General features: G+C 36.0%; 1 protein-coding gene across 2 annotated transcripts in view; it reads right to left on the bottom strand.

The window, feature by feature from the left end:
• LOC145276868 (sorting and assembly machinery component 50 homolog) overlaps window positions 1-10,035 on the bottom strand; it is a 394,045-nt gene extending 384,010 nt beyond the window's left edge. The window contains exon 1 of one of the 2 annotated variants that reach the window (XM_080128269.1): window positions 9,887-10,035. The gene's annotated coding sequence lies outside the window, so the exon portion shown is untranslated. Of the gene's footprint in view, window positions 1-7,675; window positions 7,958-9,886 lie in introns of those variants that run through there. The other variant, XM_080128270.1, reaches the window with a different exon arrangement.
• Between the last annotated feature and the right edge of the window lie 3,741 nt (window positions 10,036-13,776).

Here is a 13,776-nt window from a genome sequence, read left to right as displayed (position 1 = left end):
ATACAACAGGAAATATTATATTATTTGTTCGTTTTTTTTTTGGAAACGAAATAAAAAAAATTTTTTTTCTTTTAAAATGTTCATTGAATTTTAAACCTTTAACAAAGGCAGAAATATTATTTGTTCGTTTTTTTTTTTTTTTTTGGAAGCGAAATAAATTTTTTTTTCCTTTAAAATGTTCATTGAATTTTAAACCTTTAACAAAGGCAGAAATACTATTTGTTCGTTTTTTTTTGGAAACGAAATAAATTTTTTTTTTTTCTTTTAAAATGTTCATTGAATTTTAAACCTTTAACAAAGGCAGAATTACTATTTATTCGGTTTTTTTTTTTGGAAACGAAATAAATTTTTTTTTTTTTTTAAGAGGGACTTCTCAAATTGGTATTCCTTTTTCCATTTCCTTGCAAATATCCTCAGGAGTTCAAATCTTCTCTTCCCTTTTATTTTTTTTTTTCACAACAAGCTGCTAAACGTTATTTAGTTTTGCAAAATATGGCGATTGCCAGGAGCTGGTGTCTTGTTGAAGTAGGAAGTGGGAAATACAGAAATAAAGATTGCTGAACTCACACAAGAATTGGAGAAAATTATGTATATTAAATTGAAAATATTACAAAGAAAAGGTTCTTGCAAAACTAATTGTGTTTGCGGCTTTAGAAGTCCAATAAAAAGTTCTTTATCGTCCAAAAGTCTTCGACGGCTCCCTGAAAAAGTTCAATCAAAATTCGGCGGCAAATTTAGGAGAGATTTTCCATAGTTGTCTATAGGCCGACGATTGATTCAAAAAGAGGGCGAATCTGTTTTTCCAGAATTCTGCTTATATTAAATGTTTGTTGATTGGCCAAGGAGCTTCATCCTAGCCAATCAAAATAGGGCTTTCAGAAAGGAGAAGTGGTCGATATAATTAGTTTGAACAAAGGGAGGTAACTACTTTTTTTTTATATTCAATAAGGTTGATCATCGCTTCGTAGCATCTGTTCTAGAAACCACTGGATTAAAAGTGGGCTTCTGCATATGGATCTCCTCTACTGCGTGCCGACAGCAGTGGTATAGGTAAACGGAAATACTCAAAATCTTTTGCGATCTTCCAGTCGGTGTGACAGGGCTGATCACTGTTGGCCCTGCTTTATGTCCTTGCAGAGTTGCTACTTCGCAAGCTAAATTATGTTAAGGTAAGTCCGGTCCTGTGCTGTATCGCTTTGCCTGGAGGATAGAGAGCCACAACCTCTGTGTTCATTGATAACATCACCGTCTTTGTGTATATCAAAAATCGACTGGTCCGTGATTAGGGGCCTGGAAGAGCATCGATACCCTTCTGGCTCCTTTCAACTGGACAGACAACCCGGTTTGGATCCTCGGTGTATTGCTCGGACCGACTCTCCAGCTCAAAAAGAATTGGTTGGAGGTACAAAGGTTGAAGCTGCAGTCGGCTCATGGGTTCAAAGTAAACTTTCCTTAAAGGGTAGAACAGAGGTGTGTGCCACCTATGTCTTTCCTCTCATTCTTTGCAGATTGGTCATACGTCCTCTGCCTGCGAACTATGTAAAATCTCTGCATTATCAGCTGTCCTCGCTTCTATGGGACAAGGGCAGGCATTGTGTTCACAGACAGGTCTGTGTTCAACATTCGTGTGAGGGAGGCTTGGGACTGCCCAACTTGAGGTGTTATCAAGACGCTGAGAGGATGGCCTTCCTGAGTCAAACCTTGACAGAAAAGTCTGCATGGAACCCCATAGTTGAAGGCACTTTTCACAACCTCATCCTCAAACACTTGGTTGATGCGGATCACAGTTCATAAGAGTGTAGAGCCGCGCTCAGGAACCTCCCAATGTCCAGCGACCTTTAACGACTTACTAGAAAGGAGCTATATAGTGAAGAGGACTGCAGACTACCCGCTTGTCAAGCATTTGGGGTTGTCAAAGGAGGAGATCCTGAGCTGGCCTCCAGGTTTGAGTTATCTCAACAACTCAGTTTTCCTTGACCTGGTGATTGGCCTGAAACATGCTACTCCTCAATGTCATGCAATACAGTGCCAAACTAGTGAGTTCCCCTGAGTGTTCCCATTACAGGATCCCAGCCAAGGAAACGCCAGAACACGTGTTCTTTGAATGCAGTGAACTCAGATGGTATTGGACATACGTAATGAAGTAACAGCTACCATCCTCGCCCCTCACAAGCATCCTCGCCCATTCACTGTCCTATGTCATCCACAGCAACTAGGGACAGGGAGAAACAAATGGTGTTTCTCGCGATCCTAGCTGTAGCTAGAATGATGATATGGACATTGTGAGAAGCATAGGGCTGAATCTTTTGCTGAGTAGCATCTGATCCCGTTCTTCAAGCACCAGCTGAAGGTCAAGATTAGATGTACTAGGAAAAGATTACATCTTGTGGGCTGTGACAAATAGAATAGCGAGCCTGTGTGTATGAAGAGGTGCCAAGTTGGAGTTTGTGTTCTCTGCCTAAGCATGGCATGCATGGTTCCAATTCCTGTTGGACTCTAGACTCCTTAAGTGTCTAGATTAGATTCTTAGCTAGCCGAGTGAATGACCCCACCTCCTATTCCCAATAGAGAACCTCCTAAGATGCTCTCACATCAATTTTTCTTTTTTGTCCCTGGCCACCCTATAATTGATCTCATTTGGAGCAACATCATATACACTGCTCCAACTTCCCTGCCCCATTTTTCTTTGATCCCATCTAGAATTTAGCCCCATTTTTCTTTGATCCCATCTAGAATTTAGCCCCATTTAGAGATCGACCTGCTTGTTTTCGGTGGCCCATCAAGCCGGAAAACAGTTGGCGGTCTACCATCTAAAAAGGATTGAGAGGGTCTTACTAACATTTTTTGTTTACTTTTTTAACTTTTACCCACCCCAATGAAATATCAATAAATAAATAAATGACATTTTCATATAAAAAAATGATTTCTACCATATACATATTTTATTTAAAAAAAGAAAATGAGGTGCACTATTTTTTAAATGGTATTTTCAAGTTCAATTAAAATTTTTACGATATTTGTTTTTATTAAATTGAGAATAGGTAGGTGTATCAGAATTTTTGTAGGAATTTTTGACACCCCTAACACGAAACTGCGAATAAAATATAAAATCTCGTAATTTCTCTTTTAAAAGTGGGTTTTCTTTATGGATTATACTTCCAAAATAAACTATTAAAGTTGTTTTAAAAGTAATAGAAACATTTTTTTTTTTTTTTTAAACAGTAATGAAATTAATTGAACTTTACGAGCTCAGTATTTTTCAATTTTTAAACTTTAAAAATCTATCAAAATTTTTCTATTGATTCTATTTTTACGATATTTTCAGGGTCAATGTGAAATTTTATGTTCTTTCCAATAAACCGAATATAATATTTTAGACAAACGTTTTTTTTTAATTCCTGCCTCCCCCTTTTCAAGTGTCTATTAAAAAGTAAATAATTAATTTACTCACCAAAGTTTTATATGTCACAAATTGAAGATAAAAGAGCAATAAATAATATATTCAAATTTAAAACAAAAAAAAAAGTAGTGTTTTTTAGAAATTTACCTGTAAAGTCCGAAGTTTAAAATCTTTTTTAAAAAAAACACGTTGTTTGTTTGTTTTTTTCTTTTTAATTAAGGGTAGGCTATAGAAACAAAATTTTTCAAATAAATGCCAAAAGTGGTTTATTACCTTCATTTATATGTAAATAGATGGGAACATGTGATTTTTTTAAAAACGGGTCAAAATTGGAGGGTCGCTGGCCCCAAACGTGATTTGACCACGTCAACGCGTGAAAATGACCCAAATTTCGCCCCCAAACACACTTAATCACTTATTGAAAGCCACAGGGTGCATTTTTTGACTATAAATGCATTTGTATCATTAAATCTAACATTCCCATTGGCTATCCCACAAGTATAGGGTTTTTTAGGGTATCTCAGAGTCCAAAATGGGTCAAAATTACCCCAAAATTAGCCAAAAATGGTCGGAAATCACGGATTTTCCAAAATGCACCTCCCATGGGCCCAAAGACACCTCTACATGGCAGAAACTGTTGGGAAATGCTTGAAGCAGGCACTCTCCTAACTTTTGCACTGTTAATGAGGGGTATAAGGATCTTTAAAAGGGGCTAAATATGGCCGATTTAGCCAAAGAGAGTCAAAAAGTCCCTAAGAATCAACATAGGTTGTCAAAAAGGGGCTTAATTTGAGTTATAGATGGAAAATTACCAAATAAGGAAATGTTTTCTTTCTGTAACAATGCAATGGCATCTTTAAATAGACACGATAACATTGCATTGCATTAATTGTGAATTTGATTGAACTTTGCTTTCTTTTCCAGTTAGTAAAATGCAATGAACATGGCTGGTATAGCAGGGCAGATTGACGAAGATTATAATTACGACGATTGGACTTATCTTCTGCTTGATTCTCTTCCAACTGAGGCTGAATGTGTTCAAGCTGTGCAACATCATGCTGCCAAATATGGTACCACGACACAGAAAAATCATATTCACCAGTTCTCCTTGCGATTACTACAATTGTGGCAGAAAGCCTTTGGAAGTGATGTTCGTTATGTTACAATACCTGGGATAAAACATAAACTTGATCGATCGCTAAAAATTTACGACAAAGATGTCTACAAAGCAAAGGGTTCCAGACGTGTGAATATGATTAAATGGAAACGAGAGCACCATGTCCTTCTCAATATACTTTCAAAAGATGTGAATCCTGATGAATTTGATGTACATGAACGAAGATTCTTTGTCGATCAAAAGTCTCTCTCTCGCAAATGGCTCATTGACACTTTCCACGTCGATATGGAACATGAACGGTTTCTGGCAGAGCAAGAACTGCACAATCGTTTGGATTTGGACGATGATCAATTTGAAGTGGAGGATATAAGTGACCAATTGCCAGAGCATGATACCTCAAACAATTTGAACTACTCATTAAACAGATTGGGTACAATCCGTAGCACTGTCCCATGTACCGAGATCGCCACCCAAACACATGTCACTTACAATCTGCGAACTGGTGCACGGAATTTCCAGGAGTCAATCAAAATAGCTCTAGCAAATTCCTGTGCTGCAGCCAACATTTCGCCTCACCTTTGCTAATTACTCATACCTTTTATCAAGTTATTCAATATATTGGTTACAAATCGAGAAATAGCGAATCGAGGGCCATTTTCATCAATTTTGGGGTAACTATGAGAACAATATGAATTCAGACTCTTCTTGGATAGCATTTTATTGACATTCAATGTTCAATTTACAATTAATTACTTTCTGAGAAGTTGATGAAGTAAAGTTACGATGTTTCTAAAAAGTATCATTGATGAATGAACTAATGATTCATATGTTATGTACCGTAAAGCGTAATTTTGTCATTTTTGGATTGTTTTGACCCTTTTTACATCCCCCAAAGATCTCTAAATACCCTAAATACAAATGGATAAGATAACAGGCTGGTTATTTCAGTCTTCCAACTGTAAAAAGCCATACAGGAGTGTTTATAAGAGCCCGATGAGATATAATACCTGCATTTTGGGGATTATCCGTGATTTTCGTTCATTTTTGGCTAATTTTTGGGTAAATTTGACCCATTTTGGACCTTTAAGATACCTTGAAAAGCCCTATATAGGTGGGATAGCCAGTGAGAATGTTAGATTTAATGATATAGAGCCATTTATGGTCAAAAATTGCACCCTGTGTGGCTTGGGAGGTGCATTTTGGAAAATCCGTGATTTCCGACCATTTTTGGCTAATTTTGGGGTAATTTTGACCCATTTTGGACTCTGAGATACCCTAAAAAGCCCTATACTTGTGGGATAGCCAATGGGAATGTTAGATTTAATGATACAAATGCATTTTAATGCTTTCAATAAGTGATTAAGTGTGTTCGGGGGCGAAATTTGGGCCATTTTCATGCGTTGACACGGTCAAATCACGTTTGGGGCCAGCGACCCTCCAATTTTGACCCGTTTTGAAAAAATCACATGTTCCCATCTATTTACATATAAATGAAGGTAATAAACCACTTTTGGCATTTATTTGAAAAATTTTGTTTCTATAGCCTACCCCTATTTTAATACAACCTTGGTCCTTACTCCTTTAATTGAAAAAAAATTAGGGCTTGAATTACATTTTTCGAGTAGTTATAAGCTTGGAAAGACTGGGTGGAATTATTCAATATTTTTCACAAAATTTCTGACACACCTACAGAATAGGTACACAACACCCTCCTGTCCCATGTTAAGAATGGCTTTCTAAATAACGTTTTTATTTTAGCACGGATCAATAAGTGCATGAGTACCTTTTATTTTCTGGAATAAAAAAAACTACTCGACGAGAATACGACTTTTTGTTTTAACAATTTTTTATTCAAAAATAAAAAATAAAATTATCTGGTATTTTTTTTTGCTTTTCATGTTACAAGTCTCTATATATGGCTTCATCGACATGAGACCGTTTGGTATTTGTACAGTTTAAATGAAGAAATTAAAAAAATGAAAATATCGAGAAAAAAAAAAAAAAAGGTTATATTGTACGTATCCATTTTGGACTGAAGAGATCTCCGAAAAAAAATTTTTTTACTTAATTTGATCGAGTAGTTTTTTTTTTTTTTTTTTTTTTTTTTTTGAAAAACACGTTTTGGTACTCATTGGGTGTTGAGTTCCATGGCAACCAGCAGAAAATTTAATGAGTAAATGTTTACTTTAACTACAACAGAACACCGACCAATAACATTTGTTTTTCTATCGGTTTTCGGGGTCGCTGACAACGAATCTGATATTCAAACCCGTCGCAAATTTACCGTTTGCATGGTATTAACCCCTGGACCCTCGCACTATTTTGTGCCAACTCATCGCCATCGTTTATGCTATTCTTACAATGATGCATTCGCGCATGGACGCGCTTAGTAAGGTGACTTATCACAGACATTTAAAATAACAGGAAAGTTTTCAAAAACAAAATGTGGTTCATTTTTCGGTACTCCTGCAGTATTTTACCCACCGATTTCACGATCTTAGCCGAGCGTTGATCGACATCCGTCGGAAAACGCCGGAACATGGCGAGCGGTTACGATACTCTATCAGCCAATCAGGGCGCTTCAAACGAACGCGCAGCACAGACGAATAATTTTCATTGAAATTACACACATAGCGTTTCATTTCAGTTATTTTATTGTTCAAAGTAAAAATACACAGCCTTTCATTTCAGCTATTTAATTTAGCGATAAAAAAAAAAAAAAAAAAAAACGGGAGCTGTTGGAAACATATTTATGCGAATTTATGTGGAGACAAAAAATTGGACACAACCCTTTTGTCTCCATAATAAATCAAATCGCGGAAGGCTACCCGGTTTGGGAACGAGCTTCTTTCCACATCCTCTGAAAACCCTTTGCTCCCTACTTTGCCTCTACAGTCAGTAGAAAATCTTCCAGTTGGAACTAAAGATAAACAGTAATTGTTGTGTCCCCCCGCCCCCTACAAACATTACTGAAAAAAAAAAAAAAAATTGTTACTGTTTAATAACGTTTTGTTAAAAACAAACAAAAAAAAAGCATTGAAGTGTTTATTACTGTTGCTTACCCCGCCCCAAAAAAAAAACTATCGGAAAACAAAATGAACCAAAAAAAAAAAAAAATATTCAACAAAATAAATTTATTTTACTTTAAAAAAACTTACGGTAAGTGTTTGTGATTTATTTTATCCAAATTTTTCTGTATTAATTTTATCCATTTTTTTGTGTGTGTGTGTAATATCTTTTCCTTGTAATGTTGTTGCTATTCACATACTTTTAGCGTTCTTGCACCGTCGGCGTAGCTCCGAATTCTCGGCTTTCGTCGGCGTTAACGCCGAAAGCGTTCGTCAACGCTCGGCTAAGATCGTGAAATCGGTGGGTAAAATACTGCAGGAGTACCCATTTTTCTGTGTTACGTAGTTTTTGATGCTTTTTTAATTGATCTAAAAAATTAAGTTTTCACAAAAACATTTTTATTTTTCGTTTTTTTATTTTTATTTTTTTTTTGCAGGGGGGGGGGGTCAATGATAAACTCGTACAATATTTAACAGGTGTTTCTGCAGTTTAATTTACCGTTTTTCCGTAAGTAACGCGCCGACATACACCGAGCAGACGAACTGTTTAATTTTTCACAAAAATTCTGTTTACATTGGGAGGTAGAGCGATGAACTTCTTCTGCGGGTTTGAATATCAGATTCGTTGTCAGCGAACCCGAAAACCTATGAAAAAAACAAATTTTATTGGTCGGTGTTCTGTTGTAGTTTTACCCATTAAATTTTTCTGCTGGTCGCCATGGAACACAACGCCCAAGTTTTTATGGTAGCGCATTAAACATCTTGGATTTTTTTTAACACGCCACTGGGAGATAACTCAATTTAAAGCGCCAACACTCCCTCCCCATATTTAATACTAGCTTTTCTTCCTATAAAAATGGAACCTTCTGCTCGATATCATAACAAATTGTTTTTTCGCTGTAAAAAAAAAAATAATAAATAAATAAATAAAAATACTTAATGAAATTAAGTGAAATTTTTTTTCAGAGAACTTCATTCGATTAACGGATGCGTATAATTTAAACTTTTTTCGATATTTTCATTTTTTTTTAATGCCTTGATTACTAACTGAAGAACCAGATATGTATTTTAGTGTTTACTGTTTATCGCCACAAATGCTAATCTAGACTTACGCCAATTTTCCTGTTGCTCCGAAAAAAAAAAAAAAAAAAAATCCACGCTCCCTAAACTGATCGGAGCCGATGTATATTTCGCTATGGGAGCTTCAGATTACTCCAAAAAACAAGGTCACACACGCCAAAATTCTTTCCTTTCTTTCCCTATTAATCCGCTCTCTGAAACGCGCTGCGTACAACATCGGAGCCGATGCGTATTTCGCTATGTACGTCCGCCAGATTTTCAATAAGAACCGGTCGGAGTTCTTAACGTTTAAAAAAAATAAATAAATAAAATATACCAATTGCAGCTTGAAACAATCGGAGTTAAAAAAGCATAAAATTCATACTTAAGCAGAGAAGTTACCGTGCTATGTTAAAAATAGCTTTCTAAATAGCATTATTTCAGCGTTTGGGTCAAATAGAACATAAACCCCAATTTTACGATATCTGGTGCTAGTGCAGAGAGTGATCCGCGCTATTTTTTAAATCGTATTTCCAAGTTATGTTTTTTTATTCAATTGTAAGGCACAAAACACCCTCCCCTCCCCATGTTAAGAATGGCTTTTTAAATAATAACGTTATTATTTACGTCCGGATCACTCTCTGCACCACACCACCAGTACCCTTTTATTAAATAGTTAGGTGAAAGTACGGAATAGTTACAAAGCACACTCCCCTTCCCTTCTCATATTAATAGGTTACTTAATAATAACGTTACTATTTCCACACGGTAACTTCTCTGCATAAGTAGCATAAAACTACCCACAGATTTTTTTAGAATCAAGTAAAAAAATAAATAAAAATATAAATTTACAAAAACAGCGGTGGATTTTTTTTTTTTTTTTTTTTTTGCGTAGAAATAGCAATGTTCCCAACACCAAAGGAAATGTCTTATAAAACTAACAGAAAGCACCAATTCGTCCACGCAGAATAGTATCTTTTCAACCGAAATCAAATAGCCAACTCCCCAAAAAAGGGATAAATAAGATTGAAGTCAAACAATTCAGTGAATTAGCACCATATGCAAGCAAATGCATTGATAGCTTTTTTACAAACAAGTACTGCAGACTGCACTGCGTGTATTTGTACACGATACATGTTTGCAAAGGCCATCAAATATATATATATATATATATATATATATATATATATATAACCCCCCCCCACCCCTTAAAACAAAGAAAAAAATAAGTTTTAAACATACTTTCTCCAATGCGTACAGTAATGTCTGGGTGGTAACTCTCCTGTCCTATATCAACAAGAAGAGCTGTCTTCCGGTGACCTCTAACATAAACTCCTTCATTTGAAAAGGAAAATTATAAATATTCTCAAAAGATGTTCCATTCATTGAATAACAGATAAATTAATTAATCTAGAATTTGACAAATATATGAATTATTTATTTTCTAAAAATGCTTTCGATATTATTGTACACTTTAGCTATAAACCACCTAGGTCCCAAATATGAGAGTTTATCTTTTTTTAGGCGATTATCTGTGGACTGTGAACACTTCGAAAACTTCGTTAGTGAAAAAAAAAAAAAAAAAACATTTTTTATTTTAAATATTTTTAGAGTCGTGGATCAGTTTCGTATATAAAATAATCCCTTATTCCTGTGCCATTCTACTGTGACATTTTTTTTTTATTGCTAGCAGTTCAGCCTGGCTTTGCTCGGGCCCTAAGTACTGTTCATAACTTTATGTGCATATGTATATATATTAAAAAGTTTGACTCATGTCGAAAATTTCAAGTGTTTAACCCCAAAATTGGCAGAGGAGTTTGGTAGAGTCTGCAAAAGTAAACTCTTTCAACTTTGACCTCTTGACAGCCAAATGTTCGCCCAAAATCTGATTATAAAGCTTGCTTATGTAAAATTTCAAATGTTTAGACCCAAAATTGGCTGCATAGTGCATCGTTTGCTAGAGATAAAAATCTTTTGAACTTTGACAGTCAAATTTTCGGCTAAAAACCGATTAAAAAACTTGCCCTATGTCTAAATACACTTTATGTAAAATTACAAATGTTTAGACCAAAAATTGGCTGAGTAATTTGGTAGAGACCGTAGAGGTAATTTTTTTTTTTAACTTTGACCCTAATTTTGACCCCCTTAACATTTACTATTTTGGGCTCAAAGCAAATTAAAAAGTTTGATCCATGTCCAAGTAACCTACATCTAAAATTTTAAGTGTTTAGACCAAAAATTGCCGGAGGACTTTAGTAGACTTTTCAAAGGTCAAATCGTTGAACTTTGATCCCTTGACAGCCAAATTTCTGTCCGAAAATCGATTAAAAAGATTTTATTTAATTGAAATTATTGAGATGAGTTTTGTTTTTGTTAATTTTATTGCAGACCATTATCCTCATCTTTTTCTTAGTTGTTTCACGTTTTGGCCAACTATTCATCTGGCCTTCGTCAGTTGGTAACCGCGACGGATACGAACTCTGAATCTCCTAACTGCATTCACTGCAGTTACTGCCTTCCGTAGTTGTTGTCGTCTCACCATGTTTTGGCCAAGTAAGCCGCTGGCCGTAGAGATTCAGCGTCTCTATCAACTGCGCCACGGGCCCTGAAGGGCGATCAAAGTTGAATTTTTTGGTTTTATAAATTCATGTTTATTTTTATCTTCCATGGTCGGGTCCGTACCGAATGGTATATATTATTTAATTGGAATCATTATTCAGATGAGTATTGACGAAGGCCAAAAATATCATGAAACAACTAAGAAAAAGATGAGGATAATGGTCCGCAGTAAATAAAATTAATTAAAACAATACTCACGACCAACAGCACGGGAGATGTTAAAATCCCTCACCTGATAATGAACTTTAATTCTCATCATGAAAAGTTACCACATCGAATGATAATTTAAATCTTCCTTTAAATAATTTCATTTTGAACTTCTGTTCTTACGATATGAACACACACACACGTGCATTCGCTTATATGAATTATGGACTGTTCTTCTCAGTAAATAGCCACATCAACTTTAAGCCCACATCTGGCACATTGATCATAAAAATCAGTAATTTCCAACCTCACTTCACTAATCTTTCATTATGAACAGTCCACACAAGAAAACACATTTATGTTGGAACAATTTAAACTAATATTTCTAACACGTAAATAAATGCTCTTTATTACTTGTTAATACAGTGATTTCATGTTCTTTGTCGAGTGTCGTTATTTTCCAGATTTCATTTTTTTTTTTTTATGGAGAGATGTGGATCCTTTCTTTTAAGCAAGTGGTTGAACTTGCAATATTCTTTTTTATTGATGCAAATATTAATATTATCTTTATTTCAGTTTGTAATTCATATTTTTGAGTTGTTTTATTGAATGCATAATAGATTTTAACTTAACATAAATAGGTCCTGTTAATCTTTGGGGTGATCTCGCCTGAAAAACTCTCCCTGCTAGTGAGGCAATTTCCGGTTGTATATACTTGGTAGTTAGTGAGGAGTTGAATAAAATATTCTCTCTGTATCCGTTGTCGAAGTCCGTCATTTATATGTTTATATATTTCTTTATACGTATTAACAGTCTTGTGTTTAACTACAAACACTGGTAGCAGAGCAAAAGGTAACTATGGCTTCAAAACACATTTCACTGCCGTCTTAATTAAAGACAAATGCAGCACGTGGAAAAAAGAAATGCGTATCTGGGAAATGGCCACGTCGCTTGACAAAAAAAAAACACGCTCCCATAGTATTTCTTTCTCTGGAAGGAAAACCCAGAGAAGCTGTATTGGAATTAGATGTTGCGACTCTTAATTCTGAGGATGGAATGGCCAAATTATATGAAAAATCGGATACTCTTTTTTTGGAAGATATAAACCAGTCGGCTTTTCTGGCCTACGAGACTTTTGAAGGATACCAGAGACAACCCGATACATCAGTGGAAGACTTCCTTATTAAGTCTAATTGTAAAAAAAAATCTGGACTGGATTCTCAGCGACACTCACCGCTCTAACCATGTTCCATCCGGTTCTCAACAACTCGACAGCTCGACTCTCCCAAACATCTTAACTCCCAGCCTTATATTATCCCATTTATGCAAATTAATGCGCAATCGAACCTGCTGATTTGTCATCTTCTCGTCTCCCATCGCTCAGGTTTCGAGTTCGCACACGCAGCCCACCTCCATGACTGCAGTCACACTCAATTTTCACTACATGCCCCTCCTGATCTCATGATCATCAACTGGGTAGGGAAGTAGTATCCGTCTTTGCTAGACACAGCTAGCGCTCAACACTCTACTAGACACAGCTAGCGCTCAACACTCCGCTAGACACACCTAGCGCTCAACACTTCACTAGACATAGCTAGCGCTCAACACTCCGCTACACACAGCTAGCGCTCAATACTCCGCTAGACACAGCTAGCGCTCAACACTCCGCTAGACACAGCTAGCACTCAACACTCTGCTAGACACACCTAGCGCTCAACACTCTGCTAGACACGCCTAGCGCTCAATACTCCGTTAGACACACCTAGCGCTCAAGACTCCACTAGACACAACTAGCGCTCAACACTCCGCTAGACACAGTTAGCACTCAGCACTCCACTAGATACAGCTTTGTGCTCAACACTCCGCTAGACACAGCTAGTGCTCACTACTCTTCTAGACACAGCTAGCGCTCACTACTCTGCTAGACACAGCTAGCGCTCACTACTCTCCGACAATGACAGATACTACTTAGCAAAAGTGGGGCTACACGGCTAGACACAGAAATTAATTTTTAAATTTCTCATTTAAAAACGACTTTACATACCAGTCGACTAAATCGCATTGTAATTCTTTTTAACAGCGACTACTTTTTCTTTAAAAACAAAATCGATTTGAATTGTACTCTCATCAAAATAACTATCGTTCAAAAACGACACCTTTTTTCTCCTTTTCAGCATGACACGATTTCATGTTAAATTCCGTATTCAAAAATAACTGTTAAATACATAAAAGTCGTCCGAATCACATTTTAAGTTCTTTTAACAGTGACGACTTTTTTTAAACGCAATAAAATCCAACTCGAATTGTACTTTCATTAAAAATGAAAATCGTTTAAAAACGAGACTTTTTCTTTTTAACACAACAGG

The sequence above is a fragment of the Euprymna scolopes genome, chromosome 5 (assembly GCF_053919585.1).
Source record: "Euprymna scolopes isolate OS-2025 chromosome 5, ASM5391958v1, whole genome shotgun sequence".
Lineage (NCBI taxonomy): Eukaryota > Metazoa > Mollusca > Cephalopoda > Sepiida > Sepiolidae > Euprymna > Euprymna scolopes.
This window is presented reverse-complemented; position numbering and strand designations above follow the sequence as displayed.